The sequence below is a fragment of the Myiozetetes cayanensis genome, unplaced genomic scaffold (assembly GCF_022539395.1).
Source record: "Myiozetetes cayanensis isolate MyiCay16 unplaced genomic scaffold, myiCay2020 scf118, whole genome shotgun sequence".
In the NCBI taxonomy this organism is placed as follows: domain Eukaryota; kingdom Metazoa; phylum Chordata; class Aves; order Passeriformes; family Tyrannidae; genus Myiozetetes; species Myiozetetes cayanensis.
Window position 1 is genome coordinate 41,365 of NW_026086804.1, and position 18,491 is coordinate 59,855.

The 18,491-nt window shown below is 44.8% G+C and overlaps 1 protein-coding gene across 1 annotated transcript in view; it reads left to right on the plus strand.

Moving 5' to 3' along the window:
• Positions 1-18,491, plus strand: part of LOC126635262 (ubiquitin-conjugating enzyme E2 R2-like) — a 56,313-nt gene that overhangs the window by 2,843 nt on the left and 34,979 nt on the right. The gene's annotated exons all lie outside the window — the stretch shown is intronic.

Sequence of the window (18,491 nt, forward strand, 5' to 3'; positions counted from 1 at the left end):
TCTAAGCATATTTTATAAACTAATATAGCATACTCGGGTCTACTGCAGTACGTCATAGTTTAGGAACTCCTAGCTAGATGGAAAGGGCAGCAACTACTTTGTGGAGAGCAGCTTGTATCAATGAGGGATAGGACCAGTTCTGAACCACAAGCCCCTCTTCATGCAATCAGCTAAGTGTACATCTGCAGTGAAGGTTGTCACAAATCCAGGTGTTTCTGCATGGCTCTCCTTATCCCTGTCAATCTTTGCCTTATCTAGTGACTTTATGTAGCTATTCATTATGACTGGGAATAATATTTTGGGCAACCCTTTGCTCAGGTTCCAGATCACCACCCTCAAGGAAGGAGTTATTTCATGCACTGGTTATCTCCCATTCTTGTGCTGGGAATCAATATTTCAGAGAAGGTGCAAGTGAGAAATTATATAAATAAAAACTTCATTAGATGTGTAGTGCTGCCCAGAAGAACAGTTTGATCAAGTATGCTGTGTCAAGAAGCATGTTTAATGTAGAGCAAGAGTCAATATTGAAAGTTCCTTGGATTTAGGCTGGGTAGATGAAAATGAATCATAGAATCAACCAGGTTGGAAAAGACCTCTGAGGTCATCAAGTCCAACCCTTAATGAATACACCTAACATGAAAGGAAACAAGAAAAATGAACTGCACTGTTAGAGTTTGATAGTTCTTAATTTATTTCATAAGATATTTTTGCTACATGAAGGAGCAAGTCTTGACACAACTGGGGAGGAGGAACAAAAACATTATGCTTAGTTTTTTCAAGTAATGTGGGGGCTAAATACTTGTTAAGGGATTGTTTTCCCTTCTTTTTGTAACTTAACTGTGTACTGGTTAGAGTTCTGTGTTGCTGGATCTCAGCTTCTTCCAAGGGATTTGTTTTGCTTTCAAAGCAACTTGCAATATGTGAGAATAATTTTTTTTTTTTTCAGAGCAGTGAATTGTTACAGATAACTTATGGCAAGTATGAGCACCATGTTTAAAAGTTTTGTATTGTAGGATGCTTCCTAGAAAACTTAAAATTAAGCAAATAGAAGTTGTAACTGGAAGAACATGTAACTCCACAAAAATATTTCTTGGTACCAAGGAAAAAATGTGCATTACTCTCAGCATAAAAACTGCCTTCTGCAGGCCTCTGCATTGCAAGGTGCTACAAAACTTCTCTCTCAGTGTACTTAAGCTTTTATTTTTGTTGTCTTTAGGTATCATTGATGCTAATATGCAACCCACCTATCTGTAAGATAGGTTCATCTAATGTTGCCTTTCTCCAAAATAAAAGAGACGTGAAGCTGTCTGTAGGCAAGAAACATCTGATGTTGGTTCACAGATCATAAACACACTTTATGATCTCTAACTCTCAGACCTGGGGAATACCTGATTGACCCTCACTCTGCTGCTGCATATAGGTTTTTAGATGGTTGTGTCTGTGGGACCCACAGAATCCCCTAGACTGTTTTGGACATCTGCCTAGTTTCAAAAGGCAACAGGCAAGGTAAGGATAGGAGCCAACTTCCAGCCCTTTCCCTAGGACTCCTGATACAAGTAGGGATATTGTGTATGCTAAGAAGCACAGATAGTGGTTTGCAGTTCTAATACTTCCTGAGACTATAAAACCAGGTGCAATTAGGTCCTGTTGTATGGCAAGAGGAGACCCTAGCTCTGTCATTAGGATAAAAATAGAAAGCTTTCCATTTGGAAAGATTGAGCACTGTCAGTTTGCATAATTCTTCTATTGTTGGGCTGTATTTCCATGAGTCTGCACAGTGATCCTTGGATATGGTAAAATAAAAAATTACTTGAATAGCAATGTGAAGAATTGTGCATCTTGAAATTTCTTGTGAGTCTGTTCAAGAGATAGTAACTAAAAGCATGTAGATAGCTTTAGATCTGGTTCATATTATGAAAATTAATGGAAGCTTTTGACTCTTGAGTGTTAAAGGGTGTTCTTAATATTTTGTTTGCCTGGTAAATCCTTAAGATCTCTGCTATTGCAGTGATATTATGCCAGTGACTGAGTGTGGGACCATATCTAACTTCTCAAAAGCTCAAACATGTTTTTACAGCACTGTTTCTGAAGTCATGTTTACACTGCTTGCTATTTTACATAGTGATATATTCACACTGAATGTTTTCTTTTTAATAACACTTTAGTTCTAATCCATGATGCTCATTTTACATCTAGAGGGTAGGAAATGCCAGAAAAAAATGGTTGCAGAACTCTGTTCTTTGACATGCAGTTTGGCAGTGTAGTTTACGGCTATCATCGGGTATTCATAGTAATGAGTAGTATAGGCTAAATGGTGGAGATTTTATCTTGAAGTGTAACTGAGTTAGTTGGAAATGTAACAGTTACAGATGAACTGCAGTGTGGCTGGACTAAAGGTTATGCGACTCATAATATAGCATGTCCTCATATAATTTGGGCTGCATGTCATCAGATATGTGCATACACATGCACGTGCACAAAATTACCTTCCTGTTTTCCGGAGTGCTACTTCATTTTTTAAAAATGTAAAGTTTTATTCAGCATTTTGAGTTAGAAGAATTGCATTTACTAAGCTTTTGCAGTAGTGACTTAATGATAATGTCTCATCTCACCAGATGAATTCAAGTAATAACCTTGGCACTGTGTACCCTCCCCTGAAGCACTAGTAGCCAAGATGAGCCAAGTTGATTGTCTATATCCACATTTTCTGAAATATTTAAAATGCATAAATATCTGCCCTAAGTGGCCTACAAATAGGAGAAAAATGATAAAGCTACTGAATTGGGATGCATATATGATATTTTGGAATCTTACTTGACTTGAAGAAATGTCACTTTAAGACTTTCTGGATATTTGGGGTTTTTTAATTGAGGCTATCACATAGAGAACAAGGGAAATGTCAAGGGACTGTCTTAAGTGGGTGACACTTTCAGATATTGTAGTATTTGTTAATCCTAGAGAAGGCTGCCTGTGCAAGCAGGCTGTGTCTTATTCCTTAAGGTTTTAGTACTAAGAGCATGACATGATGTGTTTCCATTGGTCTGTTTTGTTCTCTTAAAATGATATAAGTAATTGAGAAATTTGGGTAAAGGGCTTTTGCTTGGGAAAAGAAACTTAAGTTGATAGCAGTAGGGACACATTAGCAATAGCTACGTGACTCTTCCCCAAGTTATGTATCCTAGTTAAAGTATTTAAAGCATATGTTTTAATGTTCATTGTAACAAAGTACTTGGAGGAGTTAAGATGCAAAACCCTTTGCCAGAGTATTAGAACAAGTGTAAAGATCAATGTTTAGCCAGTTGTGCCACTTGGGTCAATTCTTGTGCAATAGACACTTGTCCATTGTGCAAAAATTCTTGGGTTTAAATTCTAGCTGTAGAGATGCCTAAGATTAAACCTTTTACTGTCAGACCTAGGGAAAGGCTGAAATAATACTGTCTTTTGCAGCACCCTCTTTGGCCTTGTCAAAACAAAAGCCACACCGTGGAGTAGCTTTGACTTACAATGCATTCTGCGAATACGCATTTGGTCTTGCATAAAGTCTGCTTGTATAACCCTCTAATTCATGGATATAAACTACACTGGTGTGCAAATGTTTGCTGATCTTGGCTAGAATAATTATCTATGAAAGCATTCACCTTTATTAAAAGAATGGGCATCTTCTAATGTATTGAAGAAAACTGAATTTCATCTCTGTGCTCCCAATTACTTCTCTTGCAGAATACTAACTCTGCCCACACTTGTGCCACCATAGCTGAACGCCTTTCAGTGATGCATTAAGCTTGAGAGGTTAAAGCTTCTTTTGTACCTTTTGAGTGTCTTGTAGCTATTATCTAAATCCCCTCTATTTTGTCATTAATGTGGTAACCAAAATGTCCATAGCCCAATGTTTGATGAAGGCCTTGTCAGTTCTTAATGATATTGCTACTTCAGTGAGATCTCTGCCTAATCTTTTTGGAGGTTTTTTTGGGTGACTGTAAGTTACTCAAAATGCTAATCAGAAAAGGCATTGAAGCTCAACTCTTCTTGAAAACAGTGTTCAAATTGAATAGATGATTGTAATGTTTCTTCTCCTATATAATTCTAGGTGTTAAATGACTGTTTCTTGAGGCAACCAGTCATGTTAATTCTCTATAGAGGACCTGCTGTCATGTCTTTTTTTGAAAGACCAGTTGTTGTGGTTTAGGAGTGATAATCCCCAATTTAGTGTTCCCCCTGAAACACCCCAGACCATGTGCTGCTTGCTACCTTCCCCTGCGACGGGATGGAGAGGAGAAGTGGAGGCACAAAAAAGGTAAAGATCATGGGTTGAGATACAAACAATGTACTAGAAACAACAATGAAATAAGAAAACGAATAGTAACAAAAACAATAATAATAGCAGAGTGTACAAGACAGGCGATGGATTGAGATGTGATTGCTCACCATGCGGAACCCAGCACCATCAGACCACATACCCCTGCAAAACCAAAAAAACTCCACCTGCCTCTATTTCCCTGCACATGGCATGAGGTGATATTGAATAACTTCAGGGTCCTGGCTGTGACCCTCCTGACAGCTGCAAAAATTAATCTTGTCCTTGATGGAACCAGTACGTTATCCACCCCTTATTCTATACCATTTATGTCATATCCAGATCCTTTGCACCTTCCAAATATATATATATATGTATGTGTATATGTATATATACACACACACACAAGCACAGGTCAATGGCCATCCCTTCAAAATGTCTGTTGTCGTGGTTTGACCTTGGCTGAACACCAGGTGTCCACACAAACCACACAACCCTCTCCCCCTGCAGAGGGAAAAGGAAGAGGAGAAAAAAAACGTAAAACCGAAAGTCACTAAGAAAAAAGGCAGTTTATATTTACACAGAGAATGAAAGTGAAAAAAACCCCTAAAACTAAAAGCACTATAGATAAAGTAAAGAGAACCAACAGTAAATGTTACTTCCCCACGTGAAATGGAGTGTTCCCTCCTCCAAGAAACAGCTGTCTGCCTGGCTAGCTATCCCAGAAGAAGAAGAAAGAGCTCCCTCCTCCTTGCCCTCTTTTATATCTGAGGTGACGTAATATGGTATGGAATATCTCCTTGGTCAATATGAATCAGGTGACCTAGCCTATGTTCCCTCCCAGAAAAAAAGAAGTGTTATTTGGCTAAACAAACCCACTACATCTGTTAATTTAGTTGATGGCTGTGGGTTCTATCTGTCCTAGTTGTCTTTCAGGGCAGGAGGGCTGGTGTGCTGTCAGCTGTTTGCAAGCTGCATCAGGAGCACACAACTGGTATTTCTGGAGCAGTCCATCCTTGTTGTCCATGGTAGTTATGGCACATAGTGGCAGTGTCATTCAGCAACCAATGTTATACAATTCAATATCACTGACTGTTCTCACCCAAAAATCAAACCCCCTTGAGGTACATGTCATATTTCCCTGTCCCTCTGCATTACAGACCAAGTGCACCTAGGTCCTTGAGCAAAAACAATCCCACGGATGGGTTTACCTTTACTTGAGGCAGGACTAATCCAAACTGCGTTCCCTAACACATTCCTCATATGCACCACAGGGACTTTATCCCCTTCTATGATATGTGGAGGTTTTGATTGGGCAGGGCCAGCTCGATTGGTAGAGCCTCTAGTGTTAACTAACCTGGTGGCCTTCACTAAACATAGATCCCAATGTTTGAAGGTCCCTCACTCATTGCTTTCAATGTGTTTTTTAACAGTCCACTGTACCGTTCCATTTTCCCATAGGCTGGTGCATGATAGGGAATATGATACACCCACTCAATGCTGTGCTCTCTGGCCCATGTGTCTATGAGACTGTTCTTGAAATGGGTCCCATTGTCAGACTCAATTCTTTCTGGGGTGCCGTGTTGCCACAGGACTTGCTTTTCAAGGCCCAAGATGGTGTTCTGGGCAGGGGTGTGAGGCACAGGGTATGTCTCCAGCCATCTAGTGGTTGCTTCTACCACTGTAGAGGAGGCTTTGCAAGAGTGTGATAGAATTGATCTGCCAGGCCTCCCCACATTTATATTTCAGCCATCTCCCCCCATACCACAGGGGCTTCACCCACTTGGCCTGCTTGATTGCAGTGCACGTTTCACATTCTTGGATAACCTGGGAGATAGTGTCCATAGTGAAGTCCACTCCTTGGTCACCAGCCCATCTGTATGTTGCATCTCTTCCCTGATGACCTAAGGCATCATGGGCCCACCAAGCCAGAAATAATACACCTTTATGTTGCCAGTTCAGATCCACCTGAGACACTTTAATCCTGGCAACCCAATCCACCTGTCCACTGTTGTGATGCTCCTCAGTAGCCTGACTCTTGGGTAGATGTACATGTACATGATGTACTTTTACAGCCAACTTCTCTACCCAGGCAGCAATATCTTACCACAAATCAGCAGCCCAGATGGGTTTCCCTCTGTGCAGCCAATTGGTCTTCCTCCATCACTCCAACCACCCCCAGGGAGCATTTGCTACCATCCACGAGTCAGTGTAGAGGTAGAATGCTGACCATTTCTCTTGTTCAGCAATATCTAAAACCAACTGGACAACTTTCAGCTCTGCAACCTGACTTGATCCACCTTGTCCCTCAATAGCTTCTATGACTTACCACATAGGACTGTGTTTTTTGATGTATCCCTACAATAGGGCAGGAACGATCAGTGAAGAGAGTGTATCCCTTTTCATTTTCTGGTAGCTGATTATATGGTGGGGCTTCCTCAGCGTGTCTCCTTCTCTGATGATATTCCAAAATTTTCACCTTCGGGCCAGTTTGTGATGACTTCCAAGATCCCTGGATGATTGGGGTTTCCTGTTCAAGCTCACTGTGTGATCAGTGATCCACTTACTCCACGTAGCATCAGTGCCATGATGTGTGGAAGGGACTTTCCTTTTGAACATCCAACCCAGCACTGTCAGTTGGGGTTCCAGGAGAAGCTGTGCTTCAGTGCCAACCACCTGTGAAGCAGCTCAAACCCCTTCATAAGCTGCTAGTATCTCTTTTTCAGTTGGGCTGTAACAGGCCTTGATCGTTTGTATCCCCGACTCCAGAACCCCAGGGGTCGTCCTCAAGTCTCCCCTGGTGCTTTGTACCAGAGGCTCCAGGAAGGACCATTCTCCCTGACTGCAGTGTAGAGCACATTTTTCACATCTTGTCCTGTCCTGACTGGCCCAAGGGTTACTGCATGAGCAATCTCTTGTTTAATTTGTTCAAAAGTTTGTTGTTGTTCAGAACCCCACTTGGAATTGCTTTTCTTCCATGTGAAATGATAGAGAGGACTTACTTACACTCTGACTGTAATCTGGAATATGCATCCTTCAAAAACCCCCAGTGCCTAGGAAAACCTGTTTCCTTCTTGCTTGTTGGTGGGACCGTGACTACTATTTTGTTGACCATGTCCATTGGATCTGATGATGTCCATCTTGCCATTTTATTCCTAAAAACTGAATTTCCTGGTCAGGTCCCTCGACCTTACTTTGTTTTATGGCAAAACTGGCCTTCAGGAGGATCTGGATTATCTTCTCCCCTTTCTCAAAAACTTCTTCCTCTGTGTTGCCCCATACAATGATGTCATCAATATACTGCAAGTACTCTGGAGCCTCACCCTTTTCCAGTGCAGTCTGGATCAGTCCATGGCAAATAGTGGGGCTGCGTTTCCACCCCTGTGGCAGTCGTTTCCAGGTGTACTGGAAGCCCCTTCAGGTGAAAGCTAACTGTGGCTTGCACTCTGCTACTCAAAGAATGGAGAAGAACGCATTAACAATATTCATGGTGGCACCACTTTGCTGCCTTGGACTCCAGTTAGCACTGAAGTTCCAGCATGTCTGGCACAGCCAAGCTCAGTGGTGGTGTGACTTCATTCAGGCCACGATAGTCTACTGTCAGTCTCCGTTCTCTATTGGACTTCTATTCCATCAACCCTTCTGTTCTGTCTGAGGACTTGCCCACTGGAAGCTGGAGCAGCATTTATCCTTGAAGAATTTCATACGGTGGTTGTTCTTCCTCTCAACTCACATACCGGTGCTGCAGGGCAGAGGTCGGTTTTCCATCCCACTTCCTCGTGTCCTCTCTGTGATCATGCAGGTAAAACAACAGGTTACCTTGTGCTGTGTCCAGCAATTTAATTACCTGGGAAGCATCATCTCCTCGGACGGTAAGATTGAAGAAATAGACAACAGGTTAGCAAAGGCATACAGAGCTTTCGGTAAACTCCATAAAAGTTTGGCAAAATAAACACCTGAAGAAAAGTACAAAGATCAGCGTTTACAGAACCATTGTACTGTCTACTCTTTTATATGGGTCTGAATCATGGGTCATTTACCGTCACCACTTGCGTCTCTTAAAATACTTCCATCAGCACTACCTCCGTACAATCCTAAACAGCCACTGGACGGATTATGTGACCAACACGTCTGTCCTTGAACAGGCAGTAGTTACGAGCCTTGAGGCCATGCTGCTGAGAACATAACTGTGCTGGGCAGGGCACGTCTCCAGGATGCAGGACTGCTGCCTCCCTAAGATCGTGCTATATGGGGAACTTGCCACTGGCTGCTGCAAGAGAGGAGCCCCAAAGAGGAGATACAAGGACTCCCTGAATCAATCCCTCAACCTTGACCATATTGATCATCACCATTGGTCTACCCTGGCCTCCAGTCGGGAGGCCTGGAGACACACCATCTATAACGCTGCTGCTGCTTTTGAGAACACACGCAGGATCACTCTCGAGGAGAAAAGACAATGCAGAAAAAATCGTGTCTTGTCAATATCACCTAGGGAGTCTTTCTGCTGTGCCTTCTGCAACCAGACTTGTCTATCTCGCATTGACCTTTTTAACCATCAGTGCACTTGTAGCAGGAGCCCCTGGTGGTCCAGTGGTAAAGGCGCCGCGCTATCACCGCGGAGACCCGGGTTCGATTCCCGGTCAGGGCCACTCCCGGGCAGGTGGGGCTCGTTAGCCCTTAAAGGCAACCCACCTACGTCCTAAGGACCTCGCTGCCACCGTCCAAGCTCGCTTGGCCCCGGCAGATGAACCTTAGGATTAAAGGGTGGGCTCAGTTCCGCGCACACTGTGTCTCACCTAAAAAATCCAATGCGCAGGCTGGAAGGTGGAAAGACCTTCCCCGGATCTTCGCTCGCGAAGACTGACCATTATTATTACTTGTAGCAAGCGTGGGTGGAACCCTTCTCAAATCTTCGTTTGCGAAGCCAAAGAGATGCAAGTGGTGGTGGTAAATGACCCATGATTCAGACCCATATAAAAGAGTAGACAGTACAATGACTCTGTAAACACTGATCTTTGTACTTTTCTTCAGGTGTTTGTTTCACCGAACTCTTTTATGGAGTTTACCAAAAGCTCTGTATGCTTTTGCTAACCTGTTGTCTATTTCTGCATCAATCTTACCATCCGAGGAGATGAACTCCTGAGGTTCGTCTGCCAGGGCCTAGCAAGCTTGGACGGTGACAGTGATGTCCCCAGGACACAGGTTTTATTAGAGTATCCTTCTCTTGGATGGATGGCCTTCCAGGGCTAAGTGAGCTCCATCTACCCGGGTTTGAAATTAGAGTTGTTCTTCTCCTAGGATGACCGCCGGATGGCTAGTGAACCCATCCTGCCCATGGACACGTTATATCTGACCCTTCAGTTTTGACCTGTCTGGCATGGGAGACCCTGCCGGAGGCATATGCCACTGCCAGCACAGCTCGCAACCTCATAAGGGCATACAGGCCTCTCCCCACTGAAATTGTTTGGACAAGACCTTCTCTCTCCCTACTTTTCCTTCACAACTTCCTACACTCTAACCCAGGGACACTTCCTTGCCCTAAACACCCCTCCAAGATGCTATAATTCCAAAACAAACAAACAAAAAAAACCAAACCCACAAACACCAAAAAACCAACCAACCAACCAACCAAAAAAAAATCACAAAAAAAAGCCCCACCTCCTTCCTGGGCAGAAACCGCAGGCAAGCCAAGCCCATCACATCCCACCCTCACTGTGACAATGCCTGAGCAGGAGTGATCCTGGCATACCACTGGGCAGGGTGGGAACACATGTAAGGGGTCCCTGCATCCACCCGGGGCTTGGGCACCCTCCACAGCCCAAACACCCTAACCCCCAGAGAAACTGACTACCCATCCCAACCTCACCCCTCCCCCCCATTGTGCCACCGCAAGCCCCCCCTAGCACTGCCTACCCGTGACCCCTCAAACGAGGCCACCCTGCCCGCCCCCATCAGTCCAGGGAAACCCCAGGTCTGTCCGGCTTCCCCCCTGCTCTTGCCCGACCTGACCCGGCCCAGCCCAGGGATCTGCCCCCCCTTTCTAAATGGGACCATCCATCCACCCCCGACAGTCCGTGGAACCCCCACGTCTGTCCGACCACCTTTCGGCTCCTGCCTGGCCCAACCTTGCCTGACCTGGCCCGGCTCAGCCCCGCAGCCCGTCCACCCCTCTGCATGGCCACTGACCATCTGCCAACTGCTCCGCTGCTCCAACATTGAAACACAGCTCCCGACGGCTTCTCCACGACATCGACTACACAGATTGGCATGGCAGCATCTCCCATGCATGCAACTTGGCAACGAACCACGGGAGCAGGAGTGGGTCCCTCACCACCCACCACCCAGCTGCAGGAGCACACCGAGCGCATGGCTGCGCGCCCGCCGTCTTGGCCCCCCCACAGATATATGCATATTTTAGTAAAGAACTGTTCTTTTCTTTACCACACCTTTCCAACTGAAACCTCTTAATTTCAAAGTTATAATTACTCAGCGGGAGGAGTTTGGATTTTCTCCTGTCCTGCCCTTCTTAGCAAACATTTCTGTCTCGTTAAACTGAGACAGGCAATCAAATTATCTACCCTTTGTTCTTCTTTCATAGACATCCCCAGCAATGAGTTGGTGTATGATGATGGCACACTCCATAGGAACTTCCACCACATGGTTTGTGCACACCGGACTTCATCTGGATTTATAGGGGATTGCTCATTATTTGGAACCCTATAGATTACCTCCAGCACAGCTAATTTTCTCAGGTACTGGATACCTTGCTCCATGGTGTTCCACTTGTCTCAGTGCACTAAAAGACTGTCCTTGAAAAGATACCTTTCCCTCACACTTGACAGGAGTAGTCTCCAGAGTCTGAGTTTCTGTCCTTCCCAATCCCCTTGTCAATGCCTGCATCCCTAGACAGGAATGCCAGCTGCTTGGCTTCACTACCCTCTAATTTCCAACTGTGAGTCGCACTATTCCAGTATCAGAGCAGTCAGGTCACCAGGGGCTCACTGGACTGGCTACTGAAATCTTTCGCATATCTCGCAGCTTACCCAGGGATGAGGATTGGGTGATTATCTCTGACCCTGCCTCTTCCTCCTGTTGTAAGGGCCCTGCTTCCTCTTCATCCCTGAGTAAACTGATTTTTGTCTTGGATTTCTTCTTCTATATGCAGGCAACTGCTACTGGCACAGGTTGTTCCTCTGGTTCAGCTGCAGTTTGAGTGGCCACTGTGCCTGTTGCTCTGCTCTCCTCTCCTTCTCTTCCCCCTGAGGGTGCTGTCTAGTATTGAGCAACACAGAACACACATCCCAAATGACCCTCATTGCTCTTAATGTTATCATGTCATAAGCTGATATCCCACAGTACAACAGCAGAACAATCCTGATCTGTCTCTCTGCTCTGAAAAAGAGCATTACCAGGAGCACAGAGTGCATAAATGGGAGTATATAGAGGGTTAGGTACCCCAACCATGTGAACAGACCAAGAAACATTGTGACCAGTGGCTCCGTACCTAATACAAGTGCTTAGATTGAATTTGTTATCTCCCTGTGCATGGTGTGAGGTGGTATTTAATAACCCCAGGGTCCTCGCCGTGCCCCTCCTGGTTGCTGCAAAAATAAACCAGGCAAATTTAGTATAGAGATAAGATAGAGCAGGTCTTTAATGACTGCCTCCTGGCCCATGGGAGTACAGACAAGATGCATGCATGCCAGGCAGTGGTTCTACAATTTTATAGTATTGTCCATCCAATCCCAGAACTATCTGCCCCCCAGTTCCTCCCCTGGCACACCTCTTCAGAATTTGAGTCCGGGGTCCTAAGACCTCCTTTTGACCTCATCTTCCTTTTCTTCACAGCATGTACAGTTCATATCTTCTGGATATGAAGGTTGCTTTGACCACAATGGTACCTTGTTCAGGCCTAGGGTGCAAATGTTCTTAAACAGAGGTGTTATGTACAATTCTACCTTTAAAAGGAGTCTAAACACACCTGAAGAATTTAGAAAATTTGATATGAAATGGGGATAAAGGGTTTAGTGAATGTAAACTACTGTTCTAAAGTGAGACATACTATACAGCTACATTAAAATCTATATTTACTACACAGTTACTTCTAAAATCTACAAAAAACTAAAAATCAAAAAGTTCAAAGACATCAGTTGGAAGGAGATCATAGTTGTATTGGCTGTTGCTAAGGAGGGATGGCGTAAGAAGGCTACTGGTCTTGGACACTTTCTTCAGGATGTTATGGTATAAGTCTAGCTTCTAGTGCTATTAGAGGAAATATTTGTGTTTCACTGATTTGAAGTGGCCCCTTAATGTTCAACTTGAACAAATCATAGTTGATTTTCATCCAAGTTATAGGCTTATCCCATACTTGCTATGTATTTAATTGTTTGGTTTGGATCATGTCTCTGGTGTGAATGATATGCTTTTGCTTGGGCTCTTCAACCAGGGACCATATTTTGCCTGCAAGAGGCAATTAAGTAACATGCTGGCAGTCAACAAAAGCTGTGAAAAGCCATACTGCTTAATGGTAATGTCCATGAGACCACAACCGGGCTGGTTGCTGTAGGTACATGCTGCTTACCTCAGCCAGGGAGCTTTCTGCTTGAAGTTATAGGTGTGTTGCAAAGTAGTGGATCAGTTCAGGTTGGGGTAAGGGTAGTGAGTAACCATCCCAAAGCATGGCATTGCCTGTTCCCATGCCTCATGGGCATATCTTCAGTGATCTTTGGCAAGTGCACCATACTTGATCTTGCCTGGTGTCCAAGTAGCTAATACCACATACTGTGGCATCATGTCTGTGCAATGGCAGAGACATGGAGGAAGGCTCTAATATGTTTGACCACAAAAGACCTGTCATTGTGATGCTGCTAGGCCTTGGGGTCTCTGGGAATCCAAACCCATCTTGGGTGTCTCTCTCTTCCTTCATCTCTCCTCCTGTACTGAACCAACTGTACCTTTGGGGTTGTTATAGTTTTAAAATCTTTTGTGGAATATTTGTCCCTTGCCAACACAGCTATTTTGGGGGTGTTGGGGGGCCAGAACAAAGTGGTTTGCTGGGACTTTTGCTTCCTGCTGGAGCTGAACTTGGGGCAGTTAGCCAACACTAAAGAGTGGCTGATGGGCCTCTGCATACCAATCCAATTGCTTGGGGAGTGGGGGGGAACATGGTCAAGGAGTTTGGACTTGGGGTGGAAGGGCTTGTGCTAGGCTGCAGCCGGAGCAGACACCAGGCAGGTGGGGAGGGGGGGGAAGTCCCCTTTGGAGTGAAATCTCGAGGTATGTGAGTAGTGCTTAAGAATTGTAGGCCAGGATTTTGTCTCTCTCTGTGTGGCTTGGAGAACACTGATGGTGAGGAGGGCTAGTGACTACTGTTGCCTCCTGCCCCCTGCATTTCTGCTGCTGACTACCTGTGCTAGTGGCACCCCCCCGGCACCCCCAGAGATGGTCTGCCTTGCATCTCCCATCATCTGCCAGGACATCAGAACCTGCCCCGCATCTGTCAGAGCCAACATCTTGGTGAGGGAGCTTCTACTCACACACCTCGCTAGTGCCTTGCCTTCTGCCTGCCCATTGCTACTGCTACCTATTGCCCACCGCTCCGCTCTGCTGCTGCTGCTGACCACCCCCAGACTGAGGGAACCCAGAGCCTTTGCTGAAAACCATGCCCACAACCATCAGAGCCAGGAGGAATTCCCTTTGTGCTATGTGGTGAGCCCTGTTTGCCAGCAGCCGTGGAACTGCCAGGAAAAGCCCACAGATGCCCCCTGCTGGTTGCAAGTGAGTCATTGCAGTTTCTGCCTTGCCAGAGCCCACTAGCACTCCCTGCCATCCATGAGTGAGTCACTATAACCCCTGCCTCCTGAGGCATGCCAGTACCCCCTGCTGGGTGTGGTTATAACTGTGCCAAAAGGGAAAGTAGGACTTAATTGTTTGAAAGATTCAGTTATGGTGTTATTGTTCTGTTTTTGTTCTCTCTACATATTTAGTAAAGAACTGTTATTCCTTTTTCTACATTTTTGCCTTGAAATAACTTGGAGGGAGAGGTCCTCTTTCTATTTCAGTTATAATAACTCGGAGGGAGAGGTCTTCTTTCTATTCCAGGAAGGTTCCTGCCTTCCGTGGCAGCGACTGTTACCTTGATCCAAGAAGCCCGAAAACTCACCCTGGGACAGTGCATTGTCGTGTATGTACCCCATGCAGTCCAAGCTGTGCTTGAGCAAAACTTTTAAACTAAGACAGGGGTGTGACTGAGGGCTGATGTAAGGTCACCATGTGATCTGATTAGAGCTCCTGGTGTCTCAACCTTGTTCTGTTTTATCTTTCCCTCTGCAGTTATCAACTTTGCTGAGCATGTGGGTGACTTGCACCTATTTTCAAGAGAACAGTGAAGTATTTTTGACCTGCTTACCTTTAACCACTACTTCTAAAATGGCTAATTTCTGCTATTAAAACAAAAGTAAGTTTACTGGTGATGCTAGGGAGAGCCTGTGAGTTATACTTCAACAAATCTAGCAAAGTTCTGGATAGAGTCTAGTGGATAGAAAGAAATGCTCAAAGTGTTGTAAGGCTGCATCAGTTCTATACCCTTAGCTTTTGTATACACCGATTTATTTGTGATATCCTAACTGTTTTGTTCAGCATTTTGGCCAAATTTAGAGAATTTTCTTCCCTTTTCTTGTTAAGTATAGAGCAGTGACTTCTGTACTCTAGAAAGAAGAACAGATGCAGTATATTTCCTGGAAAAAACTTGGTACAAATACCATTTTTTGTTCACTTGTTTTTGCATTGTTGTAATTTAAACTCTATTTTAAATCTCTTTATTAATATATATATATATGAGGGAGGTGTGTTAGAGAAGAACGTGATGACACTGGGAAGAAGAGTCCCTATGTTTGTAAGAGACTTTTGTTAGACTACTTTTATGCAATACATAACTTGTGCAACTGTAGTAATGCAGAAAAACTGAGGATGACAAAATTTAGGCTGAACCTAAAACCTACTAATAATACTTGATTGACATGTTAAATTTGGACCTTAATTTACAGATTAATAGCTAGATAATATCAACTTGAAATAAGAGTATGATGGGAAATTTAGTTTCTTCTTTTCAAAAAAGGTTTGTGTCTGTTGCTAGATGCTCATATGGTCAACAAAATATTGTCTCCTGCTAGGTAACAGTCAACAAACTTTCTTTGGTACATGTTTAGTTGAGCTTTGGTTAAGCTGTTGAATATTGCTATGTCATGTTTATTCTGAATGTGAAATGCTACAATCTGATGTTAGACTGGGTGAAAGTGATATACAATTTGGAATTCATCATCTATTAGGCCCTTTATGTGGGTGAAGCACGGCATTTGTTGAGAATAGTCTGCAGATGCTACACAAACAGGATGAGAGAACCAGTGCAATGCATTATTTTAGATCTGTTGGTGACTAAGCGGTGCTCATCTGAAGGGCACAAGGCTAGAATGACAGGAGTCATGTAGGCATAGGGGCGGTTTTGTACAACTTTGAATGTAAGGTAGGGCCAAAATGTTCTTTGACAACAGTAAGAGGCAGTATAATTAGTGAACAGGATAGGGATCAAAAGTCTTCTTCTATTTGTTGTTACCTAAAAGACTGTGGAGGAAAAAGACTCCAGGCCAATTTAGTGTATAAGATAAAGAGAGCAGGTGCTTTAATCTCAGGCCAAAGGGCCAGGGAATACATACCATGTGTGCCCCCAGAGAGGGTCCTATGATTTTATAATAAGGTCCATCCAGTTCCAGATCTGTCCAGCCCTGGTTCTGCCCCGTTCTGCGCCTCGACACGCCCCTTCAGGAATTGGGTCTGGGGGCGTTTGGGACCCCTTCTTCCTCATCTTCATCTTCTTTGCAGCACGAACAGTCCTTGGAGGTCTTCCAAAGTTCTGGGCTTGAAGGTCGCTGTGTCTGTGTGATATCTTCTGGTCCAGACCTTAGGGTGTTTTTCTACAATTCTACCTTGAAAAGAAGACTAAACATGCTAATGGGATTTTAGAGGGATTGATATGAAATGGGCTAATAGGGTTAGGTATGTGTAAACAGTATGCTTCAGGGTAAGGGGTATAATACAGTGTAGTGGGTTTCTGTGGCTGGGTTTTGGTAGCAGGGGGGGCTACAGGGGTGACTTCTGTTAGAAGCTGCTAAGCTGCTAGGAGCTTCCCCTGTCCAGTGGAGCCAATGCCAGCTGGCTCCAGGACGGACTTCCTGCCGCTGGCCAAGGTTGAACCAACCAGGAGTTATAGTAACACCTCTGGGATAACATATTTAGGAACAGAAGGTTGTGGTGCAGAAAGAATTCCAACCAGGGAAGAGCAGAGTGAGAACATGGGAACAACAAAGTAGACACCAAGGTCAGTGCAGAAGCAGAGGCAGGAGGTGCTCCAGGTGCTGGAGCTGTAGCCCACCTGCAGCCTGTGGAGGAGCCCATGCTGGAGCAGGTGGATGCATGAAGGAGGCTGTGACCCTGTGGGAGGCCCAAGATGGAGCAGGGTCCTGCTGGAGACCTGCAGCCCATGGAGAGGGAATCCCACGCTGGAGCAGGTTTTCCCTGGGTAGGACTCGTGGCCCATGTAGGGGACCCACTCCAGTACAGCTCATTGGTGAAGGACCACCCCATGGAGGAGTGACTGTCTCAGTTTAATGAGACACAAGTGTTTTACTGAGGATGAGTTATGAGGAAGACCCAAACTCCTCCCTTCAAGCAATTGTAAATCCAAAATTAAGAGTCTCCAATTGAGAAAGTGTGGAAAAAGGAAAAATAACAGCCCTTTATTAAAAGATATATGTGTATTGGCAGAACAACTAAAGAACATAAATAAAACAACCAAACAATAATCTTATACCCAAAAATAATCCCCTTAAAAAAAAAAAGTAAACAGTTTAGTTGTGCCCTTTGACGCAATTCTAACCACAGTCAACAGGGGGCAATGTTGTATCACTGGAGATGCAGAACCTGCAGTCCTCTGCACTGGCCAGCAGGGGGTGCTGTTGGATCACCAGTGGTGGCCATGTGGGGGGGCCCCCGCGTGTACTGGAGAAGCTGAAAATGGAGGTCTCTCCCCGTCACTGGAAAAAAAAAAAAAAAAAAGTTTTTCCCAACAGGAACTCACACTGTCTGCGGCTGACCGTGTGGCTTCCCCTCTCCTTTGGTGTGCACAAGAACTGCTGCCAAAAAAAAAGAAAACCCGAAACAAAACATGGGAATGGAGGAGGGAAAGATGACCTCCTTCCGGAATAGTTCCTCTCCGGTGCAAGTCCAGGCAGGTCCCAGGCTGGGGCAGAAAACAGGGTGCAGGCCAACCGGGACCAGGAGAAAAAAAACTACCAGGCAGCCAGACTGAGAACAAAACAACCTCAGAACTCCTGCACCCTAGACCTTGTTGCAGCTCAGGCAACAATGAAGTGAGTCCTGTTTGCCAGGAGAAGAAAAAACAAAAAGTAAAGAAAAACTCCCCTCCCCACAGACTCTTGAGTGCCATCAACTTGGAATGTGACTCTGCTAGTCACTTCTTTTGTGTTAGTCAATTGCCCAAGACACAGCCAACCTGCCCATTCAACATCCCTTTCACAGAGTGGGGCAGGGGGGAGAAAAAAATTTCCATGCTTAGTCTCTTTTTTTTCCTTTGCAACAAGTGAACTCATGACAGTGACCCATGGGACAGCAGTTTGAAAAGAGCTACTGCCCAAGGGATGGACTTATGCTGGAGAGGTCCATCAAGGACTGTCTCCTGTGGGAGGGACCCCACAGGAGCAAGGGAAGGACTCCTCTCTCTGAGCAGCAGCAGAAACAACAACTGACTGTAACCCCCATTCCCCGTCCCCCTGCACCACTGGAGGGGAGGAGGGAGAACATGGAAGGAGGGGTGGGGGGAAGGTATTTTTAAGACTGTTTTATTTCTCACTCTTTGGCTCTTATCCTGTTACTAATAAATTTATAAGTACTATCCCCATTCTGAGTCTGTTTTGCCTGTGAAGGAAATCAGTAAGTGACCTCTCCCAGCTCTTATCTCAACTCATGAGTCCTTAGCTGTTTTTTCTTCTCCTCTGTCCAATTGCAGAGGGAGAGTGAGAGTGGCTTTAGTGGATACCTGGCATCCGGCCGGGATTGACCCACTGCATACAGCTACATTAAAATCTAAATTTATTACACAACTACTTCTAAAACCTATAAACAT